We start from the raw sequence: 16,313 nt of genomic DNA, 5'->3' as shown, positions 1-16,313 counted from the left end.
TACAGACTTGCTTGGTCTGCGTACCCTGACTATTTCTGGAATGTTTTTAATATATTGAAATTGCATTTGCCTGTTTTCCTGCCTCTGATCTTGCAGCAGTTTTAAGTAACAGATCAGAATTGCCAGATCAGTGTTGTCATATGCAGTTAACTTACAATCTCGGTCAAATGTTATCTACTCCAGGCAACTTGTTACTTTTTTTTTGGTTTAGATTTTAAAAATCTTTTCTACCAACACTGAAATTTGAGACAGATTCTCAAAATACAATCTACGAAGCAAAGTTCCTGCAGTAAAACCTCTCAGGAAAGTCAACATGGATACAAATGACTTAACTTTCATTCTGCACCTTATCTTTGCTGAGCACTTCTTTTATACTTCAGACATCTATCAGCTCTTCAGTCTGTCTGGTAGGACTTCCATCTCTGATGTATTTGAAATGATTCCATATAAATGATTTATTGTAGTCTCACATATCTTCAGTAAATTGTTTCTCAGAATATCTTTTGTCCAGCCTTATTATACTTTAAAATTTAATTTGTGGGAGGTTTGGGTTTTTTTCCTATTTTCTTCAGATAAAGCTTCACCTTCCAAAAGATAGCTCCTTCTTTCCAGGAGATTCCTTAACTCTGCTGTAAAACCCTTCATACCTCATAAAAATAAAAAGTAACAATAAAAAAAGTTGAAAGCCTTTGAGATACAGTATATATTTTATGCAACTTGTAATTCACAGTCTTTAAAGAGCCACTTTACTACCTGTAAGCTTCAACTTATTTATAACCAGTGTTCTCACTTTTATGACTTTTATGACAAGCAAAGGTGGAAGGCTGTCATGGGAACTGCAGTGTTCAGTTTGCCAGCTCAGATGTTACCAGTGAACTTTCAGTTCAACCATACAAGCATACTTACTGGGAGTTAGGTAAGACACAGTTTTGCTATTCAAGATCTCATATGTCAACATATTGAAAGCAACATTGATGCTTCAGGAAATCACTGCTTTCTATAAGATTGAGACTAGTATCAACAGGCTTTCTCTTGAAAACACTCCTGAAACTACCTCCTACCATACCCCCATGGTAGCAGGTTACTGCTCCTAACATCAAGGTTGTTTGTTCAATGTATTATAACCAGGATTGGAACTCACGTGAATTACAATATGTTTCATAATACCATGTGTCTCATTGTGGTTTGGTTTGCTGCTTAAATTGCAATATTTGGGAGCTTGACTGCTTTATCTTACTAGAAGAATGAACTTGATCTTAAGTTACAGCCTATGTCACATGTACATGGCCTAATGTCGTCTCTAGAATTAAAGATGAATGGTCAGCTGAGAGTAAACACATTTGATTCAGTGACAAGCATCCACTGACTGTGTAGTTACACTAATCCTGAAACATGGACAACTTGAACTGAAAATTAAGAGAACCAATTACAGGTTACTCCAATCACTTGTATAGACAAACTTCAAACTGAACCCATTTCATGTAAAAATCCACGTGTCTTTATGTTGAGGTGTAAACACCAGGCAATAGCACAACTGTTCATCACTGAGAACAGTTCCAGAAAGCAGACGGAGGATAAAACCAAAACCACCAGACTTGCACTTATGCTACATTAGAGATTTTTTTTTTAACCCCATCCCCCTTCAACCATGTCAGTCCTCAGCCTAAAGATGACACAACACAGATCATGTTTCCTAGCACTCCATACTGATAACTAGCAGAGATTGTGGTGTTGGTAAAGCTCAGTTAACAACATAAACCCTTTAGAAGGAACAGAATTAAGAGAGTGTTAGCTGCAAATAACTCTCCTGAGATTATTTTAACCTGTTATGCCAAGGTACACAACTAAATCAAATCTTAAAATTAGTTACATGTTTAACGGATCCCTTTATGAAGAGTAACTGCTTAACGGCAGACCAAAAACCCTCATGTTATTACAACTGAACTGTTAAGAAGTAAATCCAGCTTCAGCAGAGGGGAAACAAAAAGCTGTATGTTTAATAAACTGACTTTCTAAGTATCAACATTTGCTGAGGAGATCATCATCACTAAATACTGAAGGGGGAAAAAAAATCCTAAAAATAGAGACTGTTGTTGAAATTATTAAATCAGTATTGAGTGGAAGAGAGTTTTACAGCTTAAAACTACTTTGGAAAAAGTTAAGCTTTTAAACAGTTATCCTTCATTCACTTCACTCAGTTTATGCATAAAGTCAAACCAAACTAGGCTGGATAAAATCCCAACAATCTTCACTGTAAAGTCACAGTGATAAGCTGATGCACAATCTTTGTATCTAAAAAATGTATCTAGATGTGTATTTTTAAGCCATCAAGCCCAGACTTACTTCTAAACTGAAAAGCAATTAAAATTAAGCACTATAAGGTAGAGAGACGGTGACAAGTTTAAACCCATTTTGTTAATAGTTACAATGCTAGCAGAATAGAATGATTTTGCCTTTTGGAAACAAAATTTAATTAAAAGCTAGGTCTGTTCTCCTGTAGTTATAAGCTTATCTATTTAAAATATGCCCGTCTGCAATTTTGAATCAGCATTTTCAGTTTTAATTTCAGCATCATATAGAAAGAGCTGAAAAATCTGATCACCATGTCACACGCTACTGAATATCAACTCTTTTTTGCAGTGCTGTTCTTCATTAATTCATAATTAACAAGATTTCGTAACACAATCTGTCCAACTAACTTTTAACTGCCTGCTTGTGTCAACTGGAAAAGGACAAATGGTTAGTTTAGTGAACTCCAGAGCTCCAGTGCTTCTCTGCTATGCTCAGCAACACTCACTCTATACAATTCTGGAAATGCCCACCGAGGTCCTCTGACCCCTGCTGCAATCAGATACTTTACATGAATGCTGTCCTCTTCCTCCTCCTGCCTCACATGAAACTGCGTTATCACATGGACCGAAGAATTTGACAGGGAATGAGATATAGAGGCTTATCTGCTGCCAGCAAACTGTTTCCACAATAGGGGCATCGGAAAGGGAAAGGGAAAACGGCAAAGAGTAATCCAACACTCTTCAACATGTTCCAGACACTCATAGGAGGGGAAAAAAAAAGGCAATACCACCAATTTAGGATTGAATGCAATTAAAATAATACCTTCAAAAGATACACTGCCTGGGAAAGCCTAAAAGTCTTTTTCCTAAAAGTCTTTTTTTCCTAAATCCACAACAGAAGTAATAGCTACAGAAATTCTGCACAAACCCAAAGGTTAGCACCATGCTGAAGGAAGCAGGATCTTTGCTTCAAGCACTCTATTCACATTTAAAAGGCTACATGAATTTGGGTGAGTCTTTCTACTACTATACATCACAGAAGGAGCAACAATTGTGAAGTTATCCTAGGGTGATGCTTTCCTGTTTTACTGTAAAAGTTTCCTGACGCTTGACTCCTCCAGCTTTCTATCAGTGAAAGAAATAGGGCAATCACTCAAGCTTAGCGTGATCATGCCAGAGAAACGTTGCTTTTGGCTCTTTTGAGACAAGACTATCATCAGCTTGGTGCTGATGATACAGAGAACTAGGTTGTACTTTGTAATGGCAATCTATGTTGAAAATGATAATGTTTAAAAAATAATAATCAAAAGCAATAAACCACCATACAACTCTTTCACATGTGTAATAAAGCAAGAGGAGCTACACACAAAGCAAGTGCTTTTTCAGGAGAAAGGCAACAACTGTAGAAACACTGAATAGGATCTCCTTTAGTCTTTTTTTTTTTTAAATATTCTCTTTGATTACTCTAGCTTGCACAAAACATATCCCACACTGTATTTCATTTGTTTATGAATATCTGGGCAGAGCTCCAGTGCTTTGATGCAACTGGTCACAGCAAACAGCTCAGCTCAGCAGGAGCCCTACCACCAGCAGGGAAAGCTGGGGAGGTGGAAGAGATAACTGTACCATTGTCACAGCCAGTACAGGGTTGAGATCAGCTAAGCAAATAGGATCTAAGTTCCAGAAAGTTTCTTCACCTCAACAGGAAAGAAAAAGTCCAACAAATGAAGGACTCCAGAAAAATACAACGATCTTCAGTCTTTCTCAAGTCTGAATGAGGAAACCCCCGTGTACAGATAAAATATGAATGAATGCTGCCATTCTACTGCCATTCAACTACAAACATTTAGTGAGAAAACTAATTCAAAGACTCAGACTTTTCTGCATTAAAATCTCTCAAGATAAGAACAAAAAAAAAGCTTCAAACTGGTTCACTGTAGAGAACGAGGTATCGGATTACATGATTTTATGAAATGTGCATGAGCCCAACTATGTGTTTAATTTTGCTTTTATTAACAGACTGGAATACCAACTTCTCAAAAATATTTATGGGAAACAGGCATTTAAGGCAGAAATACACTTGTATCACAATTTCTGCTTCCTCATTTATGCACAGGATTGTCTAGACTCCCTGACATTTGAACACCCCATTTGGGCGACTTAAATGGCCCCAGTAAAAATATTGGCCAAAATAAGAAAGTTCACCCTGACCATAAGGCTTAGAGGGGACAATAAAGTCACATTTAAACAGGAGGATCCCAGGCATCTAGGATGCTAAAGTACGATTCCATTAGGGCTGGTAACAGACAGAGGTCAGTGAATATAATCTTTCCACGTTTACATGAATTGCAACACATATACAGGAATAAACACTTTAACAGTTTCTCGTGCTCAAAACTAGGAAGGAACGTGCCTAAATGGATTTTGAGTCCCATATTCATCCCAATTCCTCAGTGCCGGACTGGAAAAATGAGGGCTGGTAGGAAAATGGACACAGACATGTTGGAAGATGTACCGGGGGAAATGAAAAAGAAAAACTCAAGAGTATCCTTAAACTACTCCCACAAACAACATCTACCTTCTCTCTAGGCTTAGAAAGCCTACGGGCTCAAAAGCACCAAAACTATAGCAACCTGTTTATAAACACGACCTGCACCAGTGCTGCTGCATTCATCCTGAAAAATAGATATGCCACTGGACCATGTGTGTGCACACATGGGAGAATAGGATACTAAGGACTGAGACTTTAAGTAGGGTAGTAACAAAAATATTGGTGAATACACATTGGCAATATACAGAAATACTTTGGTAGCTATCCTACTTGGCTCTACTTCGACCTTTTCCTCAGTACTATGTGTAAGGGGAGTTCAAAAGTATAATTTCTAGCAAAATGAGTAATGCTCACCAGGACATAAGAAATATGCTTCTTATCAGAGAATGGCATTAAAAGAAATTAACTTTACAAATTTGCTCAATCTTAAAAGAGTTTTGTGAGAGTTTCAGAAAATGGCTCTAACAGTTCCCTGTAATGGTTTCACAGTTCCGGGTCTCCTCACAGGAACCATGTGGGACAACAGAAGTTGAAAGGAGCACAGCTTGCCCAACAGCTAAGTGTCAACAGTGAATTTTACGTAACCAGGTTAAATGGCTGGTGGTAATGCAGCCAGCCATTCTGCATTTCCAGGAGAGCTTGGGAATTTTGTTATTACTTTTAAAAAAAGAACAATTCAGGCAATACAATTGAACACAGATTTATATTAATCTTCCATCTTACTGTATTTTTGTACTATTTGCTCTTAGACTGTTCTTTAGGGCAGAAAATAGAGGTAGTTGTTCTCCCATCATTATAATGCAATGCACCAGATTGGAATTACTCAATAAGTTTATAAACCCTCAGGTCACATTCTTTTTCATCTGCAGCTTTGCCTTTCAAGTGAGTTCTACTCTTATTTAAACGACCAGAGACTGTCCTCAGGCATACCATGCCTTTGAAGATGAAGCCCCAGCTACATTTTATGGAAAAGACCTCTCAGTTTGTACCTTCGCCAAACTGTGTGGCAGGTTTAAACAATTATGCAGGACAGTGGATTTCAATTCCAGGCTCCTCTTACCCAGACTCAAGTCTTAAAAATAATATTTTTCTTTCTGCTAGACCACTCCTGAAATAAATGTTCCAAACAGTGATGATCCAAAGGCATTAAAGAAAAAAGTTACAGCTTACACAGCGTGACACAGATTATGAATAAAGAAACCCTTCCCATATGGAAAAGTTTTAAAAATTTGACATTTCTTTTCAATATGCATTCATCAGAATGACAGTAGTGAATTCTGATTGCTTCAGACAGAAAAGAATCAAAATTCTTGGGATACATTACACAAATTGAAAAGAAGGAAGAATCCTATAGTTTCTTTTAAAACTTAACTGTTAACAGTGTTTTCTTAAATGGCTGGGAAAGTCTGCAGTTTGGAGACAGCCACATGTTACTTATCAATGCTTCAAATGTAGCCTGAGTAAGAAACGTCTGGTTCCCTTTGCAATAGGGAAAAATCTCTTTTGAAGTCTTTCTGAGGGACCGATGGGGGAAAAGGTGTCAGGAAAAGGATCTGACAGGTTTTGCACAGTGAGGGGCAAAAACTGTCTGGAGTAAAATCTCTTGTCTAAATTGGACAAAGAGATAGAAACCTCTCCTTCAGTGCTGGAGACGCCAGATAAAAAGCCTGAGACTCACTTGTATCTTTTTTCCAGTCATGCATGAATTCCTTTTTATGCTTTTTGCCAGCTTCTCATCTTACCAGGAGCCTGCAGGAGAGGCCAATCCAGCACTGAAAGGAGCATAGCCATGCTGGGCTTCATGTACAGCAGTCTCCCAAAATCCCAGGAAAGCAACGTGTATTTTGAACACCTCAAGCATCACAGAAGACCTCAGTTTAAAGGTTGAGGTGATAAACTGAATGATCTTAGAGTCAAAGGACCAAGAAATGACTGCTTCCTGAAATGAAAGGCATTGTTAATGAACATGGAACTGCCAATATAAATCTTTCACTCAGATTTCTCTTGTATTTTCAGTTCTGTGCAAATAACTAACCTGAGAACTTCCGCATTTTCTGCAATGTAAGTGTAATTAGCCACCAGCAGGTCAAGAACTAGACGCATTTCATTTCTAAGAGGATTGTAAGTTTCTCTGCCTTTTGTTTTACAGTTCCCATGCTCTTGAAGACACCAATCAAAAAGAAAACATTCATTATTAGTTTTCCTCAAACAGAAACGCTTGACACAATCAGTCTCTAAACGTGGTGTTAAAAGTAGAAATTGGAGATGTTAATTCTGTATGAAATGTACTCTTACCTGTAGAAAACTGCTTTTGCATGTGTTACATCATCAACCTACACAGTTAAAAATACGCAAACATAACATTAACGCAGCAGAAAGCTTCAGAGTTCACAATGTCATCACTCACAAGTAACAATTTCATGCACTCTTAGTGCAAAAACGCTCCAGTTTGAAGCATACAGAATGGCTTTTATTAATAAAAGCCATTGTCTTCACATTTTGATAAAGTGATAACATTTTGACTTCTTCCTTGTGTCTGCTTGTGTTGCATTCACAAGGTAGCGTAGCATTTCACAGCTAATATTTCATGGCAAATAAAGGTGAAAAACTTTCTCCAATTAAAAACAAAAATCTCTTAAAAGAATCCTGTCTGTGTTACCACAGACTTATTTTAATATAGTCTTTTTAGTTACAAAGCAGACACAAAACTTCAGTTGTAATGCATTTGTTTCAAATCAAGGCCTAGGAAGTTGTAGAAAACACTGTTAGGAAGAAAAAAATCCTACCACACATCTTCAGATAAGAGATTAGGCACTAAAATCCCTAAAAGACTGCACTGCAAGAAGTTTGCTGTCTGCGATTATTAAAATGAAGACCATGACACAATATATACTAGCTATGCCACAGTAATATTTGCAAAATATAGTAGTCAAAATTCTCTGAAAAAGTTATTGAAAAACTTTAATTCCTCACTCGTAAAACATAGGAAAAAGCTGCAAGCACCACGTTCACTCATCTTTGATGATACTGATCGCCAGCTGGTCAGTGTACTTAGCTGTAAAAAGAGGTAATAACCCTCTCACTCTGGCTGGAACTTTTATTGCAGGGTTGGTTTTTTTGTCTGTGCTTATTAATAAGGCCACTTTAAAGTTACAGTTTGCCAACTCAGTTCCCCTTGAAATCATTACAACAAATGACAAGCAAGAACACAGACAAGAATTCAGACAGTAAAATGTTTCACGTACCTTGACTTTTTCCACAGCTCTCCTTGCTCTAGTAATGCAGCTGACCTGTAAAACAGAAGAGAGAGATTACTGACTTCTGGTAGGCTTTTCAACGTTACTGGAATATATTGTGCACTTAAGAAAGCATTAACACAATGTTTAGCTTCTTGAGCTATTTTTTGAGAATATTTCATTGAATTCCATTTTACTTTATCATATAATGCATTTTTCATACACAAAAAGCTCAGAGAAAAGCCTCACTGAGAGTGTTTAGTTGTGAATCTCACCTTTTTCCCTCATGAACACCAGGTTACAAATCAGACAGTAAAATCCAGGCTACCTGCTGCATTTTTTAAATAGGGCATAACAGTCACAATCCCCAATTCCTCTTCTAGCCCAGTAGAAGCTGAACTCTAGAGAAGCCACTGCACTGCAGAGCAAGCAGGCTCCGGTCGGGTGGGGAGCCGGGGAAAGGAACACAATACTGCTCTTTGAAGGTTGACAACTGCTGGTTGTGCAAAGTTCATAAGGAAACGACTGCTTTGCTCTGACCCTTTCCCACCACGGAGCAGTTATGAGTTTTCCTCTTGCATTCATCTTCTAACATGAAAGTAAAATGAGTAACTAAAATAGCAATTGTTTACTTCCATCACCTTTTGTCTTCTCAATCTTTGAGCACAAGTTATCTTCAATCAAACCTGACAAAGCTGCTTTCATCATCTTCCGTTTTCCTTCGACCTCTCCTCTGAGGAAAATAAGTTATTTCCTGGGGGACAGGGGCCAAACTCCTTGATTTCATACATGCATGCAAAACATACGCTAAATTTGCCTTTTTTAAGATCTATACACTGCAAATTTTATGCATTGTGAAAACACTGAGCTCAGCCTACCATCAGGCACAGGCAGTACTTCTCACCAACCTGTTAATCCATTTTTATTCATCAGGTTGTAGCAGTCTCTTTCAACCATCACCACCTTTTCCTTCTTACACTTTCATGACTTCAGTACGTACCCTCAAGCATTACTGTTTAGCTCTTCTCAGTATATCGTACTACAAATACTTTACCAGTTGCTCCATTTCAGTAGGCTGGCCATTCCATTTCTTATCATCATTAAAGATTGGATTATTCAAAATTTCTATAAATATATTTATATTTCTATAAATTTCAGCAGTCAATAATAATTGCCAGAAAACAGAATGCACAAAAAGAATGCAAATGGATTGATACAAAATTACTCTGAGATGATCATGATACTTTGAAGCAAAAAAAAACCCCACCAAAAAACAACCAAAAAATCCAAAGGCAGCACGGTAAAAAACCAAAAATCTTGCAGGTGTTCTCCAGTTGTCTATTTTCCCTGAGTTACTTTGTTAGAGAAAGCCAGTTCCTTGCTCACTTGAAAATTGCCACAAATATGGCATTAATTTCAGCAAGTTCATATTTAGGAATGAAGAACGTACTTATACTCAGTTTTAATACAGGTAAACAGTTACAAAACTATTATCATCTACTGTTAGACCTGACAGGAATAGAATAGCCAGGTGCTCTGCGTGGGGCTTGAGCATATTTGCTTATCTTGTTGTCCTGCCAACTGCTCCCTGGCAGAGCACACAAAGCGATGGCAGTGACTGGGGAAAGGGGAATAAGTGTATTGGCATCGAAATGTCATGTTAGAGTAGGAGCTCTCCACAGCATCAGGAATTTAAACACTTCAACATGACTGTTCGTTCTTGGCATGAGTACAGTTTATTTTTCATGTACTTGACACTGCTAGAGATAAGGGAATGCTATTTCTATGCAGGATCCTGATACGTTATTTTAAGGGTAGCTGTTACCTGCAAGAGATCACATCTGGCAGCTACTGTTTCTAGAGAGCATCAGCAGGCCACTCTCAGACACGAAAACTCAGTATTTTCTCCAATTTTGGCAGCTTCGGGTCCAATAGCACAGTTTGGTAGAACACAGAGATGCCCATTCACAATGGTGTTTCACACCACTTTAGCCCCTCTGGAGTTGCACAACATTGCTGACTCCCAAGAGGGCCAACGTAGCACCAGGTAAGTGATGGACAGCTGCCCTCAGCTGTGTACACCTCAAGACCCTACAGTCCTCAGCACAAAAAGAGGTGGTGGGGGAAACAGCTGAAGCCAGGAACCACGACACTCCAAACATCACATGCTCTTGGGAGATTTTTTTTCTGCCTTTTATCACAAGCTCTTTGCTAGAATTGTTTTCATTTTCTTCACATGCCTTCTCTCTAGTATCACTCAATAAACTTTCAAAAGCTCTTCCTCCTTCCCCCAGTCAAAATTCCCATTATAAAAAAAAACCCAAAACACAACACCTTGACAACTGTGAAACTGCTATGCCATTTGATGCCATGACCTAATTTACTCTACTGTACTCTATCAGGGTCTTTTCATCCCACTCTACCCATCTCTTGAGTATGGGCAAGAAATTCTTTGATGTAGACACTGGCTAGCAGCTGCCTTCACTGAACTCCACATTGCTTAGGCCCTATTCTCAGCTCTTACTCATTAATTGCCTGCACAGCCAAAATGAAACTATGTATCCAGTAACAAAGGATGCAGATCGCATCAAGAATGGGGAAAAAAAAACCTGAAAAGGAATAAGAGTCAAACTGTGAAGAACCAATTCAAAGCCAGCTCTCAGATCAGAGAAAATAATAATTGAAAGACATTCTTGGATGAATAAATTAGAAAGAGAGATGGATTTTAACTCAAGATGTGACAGCAGTAAGACAAATATTGAATACGAACAGCTTAAAAGAATGGAACACATCTGAATTAATGCATATGTTAAATCAGACATATTACACAAATCCTAACAGGATATTGAAAATACGAGTACAAATCAAATGCTAAATGAAGGCTTCAGCCTGCAACAGGATTTGTATGTCAGAGATACTGTTTCTCTTCTGAGAATTAAAGTGTAAAAACGATTTGGTTACTTGAGAGCTAGCTCTCCCCAGCTGAGAGAAGCAACATTTTAGAGCAGCATCCAGAAACTATGAGTAATCCCAATGATGGATAGTCAAGGAATTGACGGGATATCCCAAAGAAACATCTCCTGGAATGAAAATATAATCTTCAACTACTCCTATTATGACGTCTGATCAGCGTATATTAGGTTTTAATCCAAATCTTGAATACAAAAAGTAAAGCTCTAGTAAATATTCAAGAGAACCTTGAGTTCCAAACTGAAGTGCTGGAAACCAATTTAATTTTTTAACAAACAAAACCCTCAAAGAAGATTGTGCAACTCTTAAGAGTCCTCAAGGAAACAACTGGGAATTTTTCATAACACGGTATTTCCTTATACTGCTGACCACAGGAATGCAAACAGTTCCACCAAACAGAGATTTCTTCATTGGAAACAACTGACAATCTAGCCATGTTTCCATCTTCTCCACTCTTAGCATACAAAATAGATGATCTAATAGGACACAGAACTGTTGTGCCAGAGCCACAAGATCTTTACTAAAAATCAGCACCTGAAAGGCCTTACAAGCAGAGAGAGAACAAATTTGTTTAATTACTGAGTATCTTTGTCTAATTAAAATTTTCCTACTGCAATTTCTACTTATTGGGTTTTCCCAAAATACTGTTGGCATCCCTATCAACCAGAAAAAGAACCTTGTCCCAGCTATAACTCAGTAAGAAGACTCAGTCCTGCAGCATTTCCTGACAGTAAGGCAGGTGATGCTAGTGAGAATCACTGGTATGAAAACATCGGTTGTTACTCAACCTGTCAAGTGGAAGACAAAGAAGTACTAATGCTAGCATACCCCCCTGGATCTTCACACAACATCCCCCATGTTAATATAATGACTATATTTCCCTTACCAACTTCTCTCTTTGGGACTATTATTTGAGCAATACCAGATGACACTATGAGTCTCCCGGAAGGATGCTGGAAATGTTGGCTTATCAATATGGGCAATAGCACTGTTGGTACTCACAGCCTACCAGCTTCCAGACACTGCATGAGCAGACCAAGCACTGGGATACCCCAAGGGAAGGGCAAGACAGGCCTTACAAAGGGACTTAATTTTCCGAACAGTTAATTAATAAGTCACTATCATGAAGAAAGCAATTTATACCACGTGCTTAATGCAGCAAAGAGAGGAAAGAAAAGAAATTAATATAAGCAATAATAAAAACAGAGAGTATGGTAAGAATTCAGGAAGGCAGTAAAAGGTAGTAATCATCAGCATACTGTCAAATATCTGTCATTGCAAATTTGCAACTCAATTAGCTAAGATTTTAATCAGTGCTACAACTGTACTTAATTCTTTTCACTGCAGCTGAAGGAAAGCAAAGGGCACAAGTCATAGAAACAGAACAAAACTGAAATGTCCTACAAAGACCAAATTGTTTTCAGAAGGAAAACCCAAAATAAACAAAACCCATGAAAGACAAAGCTTTATGGAGTTAGTGTGCCAAACAAGAATTTTGGCTACTAGAAAAAGACAGACAAATGTCTTAACTCCAGATAGAGACATTAAAAGATTTTACTTGAGTGGAAGAGTTAATAATCTAAGGCAGAGTAATTATCACTCTAGTAGTCAAGGAAACCACTCTCGCAATTACAAGATTTCAGGCTTTGGAATTCCCCTTTTACAAGGAATTATGGAAAAACTCTCCATGCTCTTCAAAAAGAATGAGATGTGGCTTGGGTGTCCCATATGTGGGCAAACACAGCCATGAGACTTGGACAACAAAGTCATCCCAATGGTACTGCAAAGGAATAGGTCACTATCATAAACGAAACACGTCTACATTAGAGTACCAGAGTTTATTCTGAGTTAATAAAGGAAAAAAAGCTGTTTTCCAGGGGTTACTATACAGAAAGCTAAACATTTCAAGCTAGGCTTTATTTGAACTACTGCATCTCTGATCTTTTCCTTCAGAGGGGCACACTGAACACTCAAAGCACTAACCTTTTGTCACAGCACACTCTTTCGCAACATACAAATCCTCTTTTTTAGAGGATGCTGAAGATCCACATAGGAAATTATACAAAGAAGCAGCTTGCTTCAACTACTAATAGCACACAAAACATATATTTTTCCAGTTATCTCAATGGATAACCAAAAAAACCACATCAGCTGCTATGCCAAAGTCTTTCCTGAGATTTAGAAGACTACTCAAAAACTATTTTTTACTTTTATTACTGTTGGAATTCTAGAGAAAGGCTTTTTTTATTTAATCTTCGTGGTGATGGTATAGAGAACAATTTAAACTCTGCAGACTGCAAGGCAAGGCACTAGTTAGAGCATGCCACATATTTCCACAATTAGCACACAGCAATATCAAGGTACACAAGAAATGATTTGCTGGTTTTCATTAACATGCACGGTTCATTTTTATTTTTTCCTACAGTTGCTGCACTAAAATGCATGTTCAGAATGGCAAAAAACTACTAGGCAGAGTCTATGTAACATTCACACTCAAGCTGAATTGGCACTACTATCAGCAGAAGCTTTTGCGTTGATAAGGGAGCAGAAATTGATTTCAAAAAAGTGATACAAATCAAGAATATCTGAAAATAATTATTTATGACCTCTAGCTGAATAAAACCTATATGAAAATGAAGATGTTAAGTCACATTTACCTTATGGGTTACAGTTTATAATAACACCTGTTACTCCATTTTACACTTGTCAACTGATAAATCCCACTACTAAAAGCTCTATGCTCAACAATTCAGTATTGTAAGCAACATAGCTGCTGTCTGGTATCTACTCTAATTACTAACGCTTTCTTAGTAAGATTGTAAAAATAGTTTCAGGTGGGTTTTAAGTACTGCATTGTTTTCACATAAATACAGTCCAAGTAGTAGGAAATGGAGTTTCAGAAATCATCTGAACAGCTTAAAGGATCCAGATACCAGGTATAGTTACTTCTGCAAAAGACATACAACTGGCCTTAGGAAAATAATTTCAGCATTACATAATACTGTTCCCCTTGCTCTCTTAAGATGAGGTGAAGTCCCTACTGAGATCAGCATTAGTCAAGCTGCATCCACTCATAGTTGTTAATATACTGCATGTCTTTCAGTGACAGCTACTTCAAGCCAGACAAAATATAAGTGCTAATTGTGGCTTCAAAAAGCCTGTCAAGGGGAGGTAGACAGGCTTTAGCCTTTAGCCTTCATTATGGGAAAACGAAAAAGCATATGCTAAAGCTACACACAATACACTTGAGCAAAAGAATTCTCAAGCTATGCTCAAGGTTTGGGTGAGTGAATGATAGACACTTAGCATTGTCCATCTGCTGTTTAAAGCTCCTGAACTCGCATCCTATTTTTTTTTTTTTTTTTGCTGCACTGCATATATATTGTGGTATTCAGACTCTTCAGATTTTAAACCTGCACTGGAAAAAAAAGTTCACTTACATTCATTTTGGAAAGAAATGTGAAAGCCAGGCATGACTCCTCTCTCACCTTTTGTTAGCACAGGTTCCCTGATTTCCTCTTGTCCCCGAGATGTGTCTCTCATTTTCTCCCAGTCTTGCAGCATTAACTCCAACTCAGTTGCTTTTGCTACAATGTCATTACTGTCACTAGATTTCACCTACTAATATATCATACTGTCTCCACATTTTAAAAGTTCCTCTCAGCTTCTCAACAGAAACCAACCACTCCTATCAGCAGTTTGCAGGATCCCACCCTCAGTAATACATACTCTTCAAAAATGTCAAGACTACTAATAGTTCTAAGAAATCCCACCCTCTAGTCCTTGCAGCTCCTTCCTTTCATGCTTTGCTCCTACTTAGGCATTCAATTTTCAGCACCATCCCCTGCACTCACAACACTTCATCTTTGGCCCGCTTCTCCTCTTTCATTGGCATGCATGCTCCTGGTATGAGAGCCGTCCATAAGCATCGCTTTGGCTAACCTTCTGTAAATCATAAATACACCAGTATACCGCTAAGAAACAACCCTGAAACTATCTAGTCTTTTTTATTCTCAATCTGACATGCACAAGAGAACATTTTAATGTTTTTAATCACCTCAAACTCACAACCAGAAGCAACTTCTTTGAGCTGCATGCAGACTATCTTCCTCCTCCTCCACTCAAGACACCCACTACAGCATCAAAACTTCACAAAAGGAATGGGCACTGCAGGGAGAATGACTCTGCTCCCTTGGGCTCCTTTTCTCATACGAGTAGAAACCAACTTCCCAACTCATTCAGGTATGTGCATTTGATACATCATTCTCATTAGAGTTGCACATAAAAAAATGCATTTAAACATTTTCAGCTATAGTACTGGTATAGTGATAGAATCATAGAATGGTAGGGTTGGAAGGGACCTTTAGAGATCATCTAGTCCAACCAGTTCACCTAGATCAGGTTGCATAGGAACATGTCCAGGTGGGTCTTGAAGTCCTCCAAGGAAAGGAGACTCCACAACCCCTCTGGGCAGCCTGTGCCAGGGCTCCCTCACCTCAACAGTGAAATAGTTTTTTCTTATATTTAAGTGGAACTTTTTGTGTTCCAGCTTCATCCCATTACCCCTTTTCCTGTTGCCAGCTACTATAGCAAAAAGGGATGTCCCAACCTCCTGATACCCACCCTTTAGATATTTATAAATGTTAGTAAGATCTCCCCTCAGTCTCCTCTTCTCCAGACTAAACAGCCCCAGTTCCCGCAGCCTTTCCTCATATGAAAGACGTTCCAGTCCCCTGATCATCTTAGTAGCCCTGTGCTGGACTCTCTCCAGCACTTCCCTGTCTCTCTTGAGCTGAGGAGCCCAGAACTGGACACAGGACTCCAGATGAGGCCTCACCAGGACAGAGTAGAGAGGGAGAACCTTCCTTGACCTGCTGGCTACACTCTTCTTGATGCATCCCAGGATGCCATTGGCCTTCTTGGCCACATTGCTGGCTCATGTTTAGCTTATTACCAATCAGGACTCCCAGGTCTCTCTGCAGAGCTGCTCTTCAGCAGTTCAATCCTCAGCCTGTACTGGTGCATGGGGTTGTTCCTTCCCAGATGCAGGACACTGCACTTGTCCTTGTTGAACCTCATCAGGTGATAGTGTGGAGTCTCCTTCCTTAGAGGTCTTCAAGACCCACGTGGACATGGGGGTTGGACTAGATGATCTCTAAAGGTCCCTTCCAACCCCTACCATTCTATGAGTCTCTGATTCTATGATCTGCCTAAGGACAAAAAGCAAGGAAAGTCTCAGGGAGTCTTTCCATACTTTTTTCATAT

At 38.6% G+C, this 16,313-nt stretch overlaps 1 protein-coding gene across 8 annotated transcripts in view; it reads right to left on the bottom strand.

Moving 5' to 3' along the window:
* Positions 1-16,313, bottom strand: part of ADD3 (adducin 3) — a 100,209-nt gene that overhangs the window by 57,415 nt on the left and 26,481 nt on the right. For 2 of the 8 annotated variants that reach the window (XM_062000938.1, XM_062000945.1), the window contains exon 2: positions 8,088-8,132. The gene's annotated coding sequence lies outside the window, so the exon portion shown is untranslated. Of the gene's footprint in view, positions 1-6,877; positions 6,964-7,137; positions 7,176-8,087; positions 8,133-8,353; positions 8,492-8,986; positions 9,078-9,132; positions 9,158-14,536; positions 14,725-16,313 lie in introns of those variants that run through there. The other 6 variants (XM_062000939.1, XM_062000940.1, XM_062000942.1 and 3 more) reach the window with 6 other exon arrangements.

This window comes from Colius striatus, chromosome 8 (assembly GCF_028858725.1).
Source record: "Colius striatus isolate bColStr4 chromosome 8, bColStr4.1.hap1, whole genome shotgun sequence".
NCBI classification, from domain to species: domain Eukaryota; kingdom Metazoa; phylum Chordata; class Aves; order Coliiformes; family Coliidae; genus Colius; species Colius striatus.
The sequence above is the reverse complement of the archived record's forward strand: the minus strand, read 5'-3'. Positions and strand labels throughout refer to the sequence as shown.